Source organism: Schistocerca cancellata, chromosome 3 (genome assembly GCF_023864275.1).
Source record: "Schistocerca cancellata isolate TAMUIC-IGC-003103 chromosome 3, iqSchCanc2.1, whole genome shotgun sequence".
Taxonomy (NCBI): Eukaryota; Metazoa; Arthropoda; class Insecta; order Orthoptera; family Acrididae; genus Schistocerca; species Schistocerca cancellata.
Window position 1 is genome coordinate 585,568,182 of NC_064628.1, and position 11,368 is coordinate 585,579,549.

Genomic DNA, 11,368 nt, shown 5'->3' on the forward strand with positions numbered 1-11,368 from the left:
GAAAAATGTGTGTTTCTTGAAAGTCGGGTGCCAGTTTCACCGTACTCAAAATATTCTCGAACAATGCCCGACGCAGACATCAGTCCACATAGTTCTGATGGACGGATATACCATAATCGAAGCTGCACCGTTGCCGATCGGTCGGCTGTCTGAGGATGCGCAGCAAGCTCGGAATAAGGATACCAGACGTTATCGAGAAGAATTTACACGCAAATAACGTTATATGTCGTATTCCATCGTCTTCTGGCTTCTTCGGATCCATACATCTCAAGAGTCGAGAAAATGGCAATTGAAGAAGATAAACAGATGCCACCTGAGGTGAAAGTTCTGCTTTTCGAACTGTCTCTCAGTGGACAACCGACAGCGACCCCCCTTTAAGCAATAATGACACAAGCGACGAATGTGACTCTAATTTCGACTAAAAATGTAAGACATCGAGTAAACCATTTAAGTAGGGAAATTTCGATTTCTATTTCGATATCAGCGACATCACAATACTTTATCCCGAAATTTTTCGCTAATACGCTAAAATTATAATTTTTCATCCGCCAAATTGTATCTGACGTTTTGAATTTTGTAATTCCGACATCTGATTCCTAATCAGCGATCCAAAGAATCTACAAAGAATCTAGGATGAACAAAGTTTTGTAGGATTTTATATCAATTTTTCTGCTACATCTAAGTTTTGGAGCGAAATGACCTGCTGTGCGCCGTACTAGATAGCTGAAAATGGTACGCCATTTCTTGTAGAAGCGGCGAGCAGTCTGCATTATCATACCAGCAAATTGGTGTGGTCATGGAAACGTCCATACATGGCAGTGCTTTTTGCCATTCTGTCTCGTCTTCATGACAACCATCATTTTGCGCCGTGTCATAGAACCGACTGACACAAATATACTGCTTCACTGCCATGACTGTCTTCAGCAGTGGAGGTTCATGTGACTGCCTGGTACCAGTTATACACCATCTACTGCGCCTCATATCGATGAATGTGCTCTCTTTTGGGGGTCACTAAATTTTTTGCAGTCAGCTTACAGTGAGTCATGGGATACTGTCTAGTAATATGTCGGACCTCTTTTTGCCGGCGTAGTGCAGCAACTCGGCGAGAGATAGACTCAACAAGTCGTCCCCTGCATCCATAGCCGTCCATAATTGGGAAAGTGTTACCAGTGGAGGCTTTGTGCACAGACTCGATTATGTACCATAAATGTTCGATGCGATTCGTGTTGGGTGATCTGGGTGGCCAAATCGGATTGTCCTGAATGTTCTTCAAACCAGTCGCGAATAATCGTGCTCCGGTGACATGGTGCATCGTTGTTAGGGAACATGAATTCCATGAATGGCTGCGAATGGTCTCCAAGTAGCCGAACTTTACCATTTTCAGTCAATGATCGGTTCAGTTGGACCAGAGCACCCAGCCCATTCCCCGCAAACACAGCTCATACCATTATGAAGCCACCACCAGCTTGCTCAGTGCCTTGATGACAACTTGGGTCATTGGCATCGTAGGATCTGCGCCACAGACGAACTCTACCATCAGCTCTTACCAACTGAAATCGGAACTCAACTGACCAGGTCAGAGTTTTCCAGTTGTCTAGAGTCCAATCGATATGGTCACGAGTCAAGAGAGGCGCTGCAGGCGGTGTCATGTCGTCAGCAAAGGCATTCGCGTTGGTCGTCTGCTGCCATAGCCCATCAACGACAAATTTCGCCGGACTGTCTTAACGGATATGTTCTTCGTACGTCCCACAACGATTTCTGCAGTTATTTCATGCACCGTTGCTTATCTGTTAGCACTGACAACTTTAAGCAAACACGCTGCTCTCGGTCGTTAAGTGAACGCCGTAGGCCACTGCATTGTCCATGGTGGGAGGTAATGACAGAAATTTGGTATTCTCAGCACACTTTTGGCGCTGTAGATCTCGGAATACTGAATTCCCTAACGAATTCTGAAATGGAATGTCCCAAGTACCTAGCTCTATCAACCATTCCTCGTTAATGTTTATTAAATCCCATCGTGCGGCCATAATGACGTTGGACACCTTTTCACATGAATTACCTATGCACAAATGACAGATCCGCCAAAGCACTGTCATTTTGCACCTTATGAACGCTATATTACCGCCTCCTGTATGTGTGCATATCGCTAACCCATTACTTTTGTCACGTCAGTGTATATGGCAATGTGTAGGAGCGTAAATATTGCTTTACATTTCGAGAAACGGACGAGGAGAGGACAAGACGTGGTTGGGACGCAGTGAGCTCGGCGCCGTGGGAGGGAAACGGCAGTGCCAGCGGAGGCCGGCACCGCAAGCAAGTAACGGGACGTGAGGCCAGCAGAGTGGCGCCAGCTCGTTATGCGGCGTGCATCTGCATTGCTAATGGCACTTCCCCAGCCCGCGAATACGTCAGGCACGCGCCGCCGCGCTAGACACGCACAGGAATGTCCCGTGTCTCGCTCTGGACTGTTCCAGGGCCCCGCCCTCCCAACATTCCGTCTGGACCTATCAGGTTCGTACGCCCACCAAAGTGCGTCAAAACAGCTGATCGGAATGCTTGATTTTGTCTTTCGTACTTGCTTCACGAAAGTAGATCCTGAAATAGTTCCTAGATTTGATCGTCGGAAAGATTCGGGAATGACAGCTATAGAGCCAAGTGAGTGAGGATATGAAAAACAGCTCCTTGATAGAACACTGGACCTACATCTACATCTACATCGATACTCTGCACATCACACGTAAATGCCTGGCAGACGGTTCATCGAACCACAGTCACAATAATTCTCTATTAGTTCACTCTCGAACAGCGCGCGGTAAAAGCAAACTCATATATCTTTCTGTATGAGCTTTGATTTCCCCTATTTTATTATGCTGATGGTTTCTCCCTATATAGGTCGTATCTCCTTCCAAACCTCTGGATCGATTTCACCCACATTTTGCACAGAAACAGCAGGATCAAAGAATGGTTCAAATGGCTCTGAGCACTATGGGACTTAACATTTATGATCATCAGTCCCCTAGTCCTTAGAACTACTTAAACCTAACTAACCTAAGGACATCACACACATCCAGGCCCGAGGCAGGATTCGAACCTGCGACCGTAGCGGTCGCGCGGTTCCAGACTGAAGCGCCTAGAACCGCTCGGTCACACAGGCCGGCAGAAACAGCAGACCTCATGACTATCAGCACTATGGTGTTTATAACCTCCTAGCTTCAATAGGTGTGGAGATACGGAGAAAACGTATTTTTCCAGTCTCCCAGCGTTCAGGCTGCCTTGCGCAGAAGGCATGTTGTGTGGAAACAGTATCAGCCTCCCAAATCGACCTGCTATGCAAGGCAGCCTATATGTCAGAAGGAAGAAATAGTGCCGGCCGAGGTGGCCGAGCGGTTCTAGGCGCTACTGTCAGGAACCGCGTGACCACTACGGTCGCAGGTTCGAATCCTGCCTCCGGCTTGGCTGTGTGTGATGTCCTTAGGTTTAAGTCGTTCTAAGTTGTAGGGGATTGATGACCTCAGAAGTTAAGTCCCATAGTGCTCAGAGCCATTTTTTTGAAGAAATAGTTTTCCATCCCCGACTTGTTATCTGCCCTGTATGACACATTTGTTGTGGAGTAGTATTGGCCTGCTTTATTGAACTGTATTGTATAGGCTACATGTGCCAATGAGTTTGGCTGGGGAGAGGTTGAGATGGATAGAGGAGTGGCGAGACAGAGCGAGGCGGAGGAGAAAGTGGACAGAGAGGTTGTGAGGGGGAGATGCATTAGGAAGGTGGAAAGTGTATAGGGGTGGTGGGCAGGTGGAAAAGGAAGAGGGGGAGGAATATATGGGGGAGTTAGATAGGTTGTGGGCAAGTGTAAAAGGAAGAGAGGGAGGAATATATGGTCAGAGGCAGAGAGAAGGAAGATATGGTCAGAGGGGGTGGGGGAAAAGGACAAAGAGAGGGGGAAGGATATAAAGAGCAGAGAGAGTAGGGAAGAGGAGGAGATACACAAAAGGAAGAATAGGTGGACACACAGAGGGGCAGGAGCATATGTGTTCAGCATATGTATCGAACGCGTGCCTTGGTGAAGCCACAGGAAAAAAGCAATTCCAAACTGAATCGGCACGCTACTGCCTCGCAGGCGTATCAAGCTACGCAACAGGCAGACACGGCAAGCTGACGTACTGCGGCCGACCTCTGCAGCTGCCACGCACGGCGGCATAACACCGTCGGACGACACTATCCGTGTTCCGGTCCCTTGCAGTAGCCTTGTTCAAACCCCCTTTTAAACCTGTGGGACATTCAAATGCCGGCGATCTGCCGTACGGCGGTAGCGTGAAAGGTAGCGTGTAGAAGAGAGGAACAGGAGGATTACGGAAGTTTCTAACTCCGGATGAGTCAGATGCGAATTACATAAGGGGAAAGAAAACATGGCAAGTGAATAAATGTGTTAGATACTCCGTCTCGCAAACGATTTGCTCTGCAGAGAATAAAAAAGTGGAGAAACGAGAAAACTACCGAGTCTGTACGAAAGAAGGCAGGCGAGTTAAGAAACGGTTACAATAGTATGAGTCCGTCGGAAATAACGAATTGGACGAATACGAGAAGTAGCGGTTTGGGCCGAGTGGGGCACGACCTGCGTATGAGGAAGACAACATGTGAGTAACGAAGCGTTTCAGGCGGTAACGATATGGTTCTTCGAGTCTCTCGGCATACACGTTATTCAGTGAGCAACACAAGGGGCAGTCAAATGACAACGAGACAGATGGAAGAAAGTAATTAAACTGTTTATTGTTACACAAGTAATTGCCGTAACTGTTAATAGAGATATCCTATTGTGAGACAAGACGGTCAGTGTCTTCATGGAAATGTTTGCTGCTGCTTGCAGAACCGTGACTGAACCCAGGCGCGCACCTCTTCGTCCGAAGCAAATCAACGGCCACGAATGTCTTTCTTCAGAGCTCCAAAAACATAAAAATCACGTGGGGAGAGATCGGGACTGTTTGGAAGACGTCTAAGGGCTTCATACTGAACGTTCGGCAGCTTACTCGAAACGATCTTGGCAACATGTGAGCGCCGGCCGCAGTGGCAGAGCGATTCTAAGCGCTTCAGTTCGGAACCAGGCTGCTGCTACGGTCGCAGGTTCGAATCCTGCCTCGGGCATGGATGTGTGTGATGTCCTTAGGTCAGTTAGGTTTAAGTAGTTCTAAGTTCTGGGGGACTGATGACCTCAGATGTTAAGTCCCATGGTGCTTAGAGCCATTTGAACCATTTGAACATATGAGCGGGCACTATCTTGCAAAAGAATGATGCAGTCAGTCAACATTCCTGGGCGTTTGAACTTGATGACGCGCTTCAATTTTTAAAGTGTCTACGTTCCGCTGTGCGTTAATTGTAGCGGCGCGTTCCAGAAAATCAGTGAGCAGCGGGCCCTTGCAGTCAAAGGAAAAGGTCATCATGACTTTCCCGGAGCTGGCGTCCCTGTTCTTTCGACTTGGCTGCAGATGTTTCGCTGGGAAACCATTACACAACCTCCATACAGTCCCGATCTGTTACCATGCGGTTTCCTGAAGTAAGACGAAGAGATGTACGCCTGTTTACAATCATGGTTCCATAGACAAACATTTTTACAGTTTTCCATGAAGGCATTGCCCTGCTTGCCTCAGAGTGGGATTATGTTTTAACAGCTATGGCGATTATTTTGAAATAATAGAGTGTTTACTTACCTCTTCCCAACTGTCTAGTTTTCACTTGACAGTCCCTTACACAAAAAATATGGAACAACACTATTGTAGCACATATTATGTGACCTCTATCAGAAATACTGACTCGACATAAAAGAAACCGGACAAGTGAGAGTAGCACTTGCGTTGTGAGGGTTCCGTACAAACTTAATTACGTATGTGTATAGACAGTTGATGTATAGATTTGGTGAGTGATATAAATAACCGTATCTTCGACTGCATTGGCTTAGATTCTTAGCAGTTTAAACTTGTTACATCGCGAAGAGAACGTACTCTTTACTACATGACATAAAGTTCAAATTGATACTTCAGCCCATTCTGGGAAAAATGGGTCTTAATAGGTGACAGACAGACAAGGGGGAGGGGGGGGGGGGTAACAGAGTGATCATAGTGATCCTAAATGAGTCCGTTTTTACTAATTGAGATACGAAACCATAGGAAAGAAATACTTCGCAGTCTAGCTGGGGTCGTAGCAATGAACACACTCGCACACACACGACCACCACACGAATCATCTAAAAAAGAAGGGCAGACCAGTCGGCGACATATTAAGCGCGGAAATGAAATCGCCAGATCGACTGGAACCCCGTCACGTGCAATCGACTTTGAAACTACACTACTGACCATTAAAATTGCTACACAAAAAAAAATGCAGATGATAAACGGGTATTCATTGGACAAATATATTATACTAGAACTGACGTGTGATTACATTTTCACACAATTTGGGTGCATAGATCCTGAGAAATCAGTACCCAGAACAACCACCTATGGCCGTAATAACGGCCTTGATACGCCTGGGCATTGAGTCAGACAGAGCTTGGATGGCGTGTACAGGTACAGCTACCCATACAGCTTCAACACGATACCACAGTTCATCGACAATAGTGACGGGCGTATTGTGACGAGCCAGTTGCTCGGCCACCATTGACCAGAGGTATCCAATTAGTGAGAAAGCTGGAGAATATGCTGGCCAGGGCAGCAGTCAAACATTTTCTATATCATGAAAGGCCCGTACAGGACCTGCAACATGCGGTCGTGCATTATCCTGCTGAAATGTAGGGTTTCGCAGGGATCGAATGAAGGGTAGAGCCACGGGTGGAAACACATCTGAAATGTAACGTCCACTGTTCAAAGTGCTGTCAATGCGAAGAAGAGGTGAACGAGACGTGTAACCTATGGCACCCAATACCATCACGCCGGGTGGTACGCTAGTATGGCGATGACGAATACACGTTCACAGCGATGTCGCCAAACACGGATGCGACCATCACCATGCTGTAGACATAACTTGGATTCATCCCAAAAAACGACGTTTTGCCATTCGTGCACCCAGGTTCGTGGATGAGTGCACCATCACAGGCGCTCCTGTCTGTGATGCAGCGTCAAGGGTAACCGCAGCCATCGTCTCCGAGCTGATAGTCCATGCTGCTGCAAACGTCGTCGAACTGTTCGTGCAGATGGTTGTTGTCTTGCAAACGTCCCCATCTGTTGACTCAGGGATCGAGACGTGGCTGCACGATCCGTTACAGCCATGCGGATAAGATGCCTGTCATCTCGACTGCTAGTGATACGAGGCCGTTGGGATCCAGCACGCCGTTCCGTGTTACCGTCCTGAACCAACCGATTCCATATTCTGCTAACAGTCATTGGATCTCGACCAACGCGAGCAGCAATGTGGCGGTACGATAAACAGCAATCGCGATAGGCTACAATCCGACCTTTATCAAAAGTCAGAATCGTGATGGTACGCATTTCTCCTCCTTACACGAGGCATCACAACAACGTTTCACCAGGCAACCCCGGTCAACTGCTGTTTGTGTATGAGAAATTGGTTGGAAACTTTCCTGATGTCAGCACGTTGTGGGTGTCGCCACCGGCGCCAACCTTGTGTGAATGCTCTGAAAAGCTAATCATTTGCATATCACAGCATCTTCTTCCTGTCGGTTTAATTTCGCGTCTGTAGCACGTCATATTCGTTGTGTCGCAATTTTAATGGCCAGTAGTGTATAAGCTCCTAAAATCATTGGGGGAAGTGGCAACAAAACGACTATTCATGTTGGTGTGTAGAATATATGAGTCTGGCGATATACCAACTGACTTTCGGAAAAGCATCATCCACACAATTCCGAAGATGGCAAGAGCTGACAAGTGCGAGAATTATCGCACAATCACCTTAACAGCTCATGCATCGAAGCTGCTTACAAGAATAATATACAGAAGAATGGAAAAGAAATTGAGAATGCGCTAGGTTACGATCAGTTTGGCTTTAGGAAAAGTAAAGGGACGAGAGAGGCAATTTTGACGTTACGGCTAATAATGGAAGCAAGGCTAAAGAAAAATCAAGACACTTTCATAGGATTTGTCGACCTGGAAAAAGCGTTCGGCAATATAAAATGGTGCAAGCTGTTCGAGATTCTGAAAAAAGTAGGGGTAAGCTATAGGGAGAGACGGGTCATATACAATGTGTACAACAACCAAGAGGGAATAATAAGAGTGGACGATCAAGAACGAAGTGCTCGTATTAAGAAGGTTGTAAGACAAGGCTGTAGCCTTTCGCCCCTACTCTTCAATCTGTACATCGAGGAAGCAATGATGGAAATAAAAGAAAGGTTCAGGAGTGGAATTAAAATACAAGGTGAAAGGATATCTATGATAGGATTCACTGATGACATTGCTATCCTGAGTGAAAGTGAAGAAGAATTAAATGATCTGCTGAACGGAATGAAGTCTAATGAGTACACAGAATGGTTTGAGAGTAAATCGGAGAAAGACGAAGGTAATGAGAAGTAGTAGAAATGAGAACAGCGAGAAACTTAACATCAGGATTGATGGTCACGAAGTCAAGGAATTCTGCTACCTAGGCAGTAAAATAACCAATGACGGACGGTGCAAGGAGGACATCAAAAGCAGACTCGCTATGGCAAAAAAGGCATTTCTGGCCAAGAGAAGTCTACTAATATCAAATACCGGCCTTAAACTGAGGAAGAAATTTCTGAGGATGTACGTCTGGAGTACAGCATTATATGGTAGTGAAACATGGACTGTGGGAAACCGGAACAGAAGAGAATCGATGCGTTGGAGATGTGGTGCTATAGACGAATGTTGAAAATTAGGTGGACTGATAAGGTAAGGAATGAGGAGGTTCTACGCAGAATCGGAGAGGAAAGGAATATGTAGAAAACACTGATAAGGAGAAGGGACAGGATGATAGGATATCTGCTAAGACACGAGGGAATGACTTCCATGGTACTAGAGGGAGCTGTAGAGGGCAAAAACTGTAGAGGAAGACAGAGATTGGAATACGTCAAGCAAATAATTGAGGACGTAGGTTGCAAGTGCTACTGTGAGATGAAGAGGTTAGCACAGGAAAGGAATTCGTGGCGGGCCGCATCAAACCAGTCAGATGACTGATGAAAAAAAAAAAAAAAAGTGTATAAGCGTGCTGCGAACACGGCGCTGCAGTTACCACGAACATTAGATGATGTCGCTCGGTGACGTCACAGGTGGACGCGTCGTTTGTCTCGGCGCCGTCGCCTGCTTCAGTGTGGCGGCGATGTCCACGCCTGGCGGGCGTGGCGGTCCCTGGGGACAGGCGGGAGGGCAGGCGTGCCGCACGCGACGCCGACGCCGAGTTGTCCAGGCGTCCGCGTCTCGTATGGGGCTGTTAGGGCGCGGCTCCTGCAGGAAACACGCGCCATGCTATGACACCGCACAGCACAGCACAGCACCAGGCGTTACATTCTATTGGCCATCACAACCACCTCTAATGCTAAAGACAAAGTAACTGCCGCTGATAGGGCACCATCACTGTTCAGTACATGATAATTAATTGAAACCCTCACCCGCCGACAGATGTTGTTGACATACCTTGATGGGGACAGCTGCAAATGTGTGCCCCGACCGGGACTCGAACCCGGGATCTCCTGCGTACATGGCAGACGCTCTATCCATCTGAGCCACCGAGACACAGATGAATAGCGCGACTGCAGGGACTTAACCCTTGCACGCTTTCCGTGAGACCCACATTTCCAACAGTACACAATCTACATACGTAATGTTCCTAATAGGTACTTTTCCCATCCACTCGTTACTCGCGCCCACTTAAGTTGACGATTCCCGTAAGAGTTCGAGCAACCTGTGCGCACTCGCACAAACGAAGATCAATGGCCGGATAGCCATTTAACTATACATGAAGATAGTAACTGTTCTCGAAAGAACAGATACCACCGATGACCGTGCACCTTCTCTAGAATAAATGATAATTAATTGAAACCCTCAATTTATTCTTGACAACCTGCACGCTCATCAATGGTATCTGTTCTTTCGATAACAGTTACTATCTCCATATACTGTTCAATACGTTCCTCACGTTTTCAAACTCTACCAGGGACAGGGGCCGGTTTAAGACACAAGCGACAGAAGCCGGCACTTATGCCGCCGATCGGAGAGGGCGTGAGGGGACCAAGTGGAAGATTTGTATAGACTTTGCATGACGGCTGCACGTGCACAAGAAGGCGCCAAGTGCAAGTATTGTTATATGTGATACCTTAATATGTACACATCTCAATGTCTTGTTTTTACTCTGTGTCGAGCAGTCGTCCCACATATATGTCACAAACTTTACGAACTGACGTTTTTCTGCACGGTCATAACTGCATCACTAAGTGGACTTCCCATGTCAGTACAGACTGGCCGGCCGTGGTGGCCGAGCGGTTCTAGGCGCTGCAATCTGGAACCGCGCGGCCGCTACGGTCGCAGGTTCGAATCATGCCTCGGGCATGGATGTGTGTGATGTCCTTAGGTTAGTTAGGTTTAAGTCGTTCTAAGTTCTAGGGGACTGATGACCTCAGATGTTAAGTCCCATAGTACTCAGAGCCAGTACAGACTAACCGCTTTGCGTCCACCCATGCGCACTTCAGCCCACGACCTGCTGCGCAGAGGGGAAATAAGCATTAATAGCCTGCTCTTGCCACAGGTTCTTGGAGATACCAATTAAAAAACATAAAACTATAATAGCTACCATTTTTAGTCTACAAATGACGCAGATACCGATGTAATGTTGTCCAGTACATCGTCATCCTAGAGTTTCCTCCCATTCCATTCTCCAGTGGATGAGATACTATTGGGTGGTTTCGTCATATGCATTATCTTACATTCATACGACACCTGGAATTAATAGGGGCAACTTTTACTTACAACGTGCAAGAAACAGGAACACCTTTCATAGTTTTACTGTCCTTCAGAGCTGTCACCAGTATTGTGTATAATCCGTTGCCAGCGATGTGGAAGTCGTAATATACACTTAGCAGCGGTAGTAGTCACGACAGATCGAGTGGAGCAGTCCATTGCCCGGTGAATCTCTCTAACAGTACTAAAGAAAACACTATAAAGTGCTTCCTCCAGTTTGTAGTTCACTTTTTGGAACATAGCCAGCGACCAGCTTCGAGAAAGCAGCAGCGACTGTCTGCAAGACCAGCTCGTCATTTCGCAGGAGGATGCTCGAGCGCATATGGCCTAAGTTGTGACTGATTTGTTCAGTCGGTGCGGCTGGGAATGCTGAATCACCCACGACACTCCCCGTACTTAAGCCCCTCTGGCTTCAGCTCTATTCGTATACAATGCTGGTGACTACTTTGAAGGAC

The 11,368-nt window shown here is 47.0% G+C and overlaps 1 non-coding gene across 1 annotated transcript; it reads right to left on the reverse strand.

Annotated features, from left to right (window-relative positions):
• Positions 1–9,618: 9,618 nt before the first annotated feature.
• Positions 9,619–9,692, reverse strand: Trnat-ugu (transfer RNA threonine (anticodon UGU)). The gene has a single exon. It is a non-coding gene; the product is annotated as a tRNA-Thr (tRNA).
• Between the last annotated feature and the right edge of the window lie 1,676 nt (positions 9,693–11,368).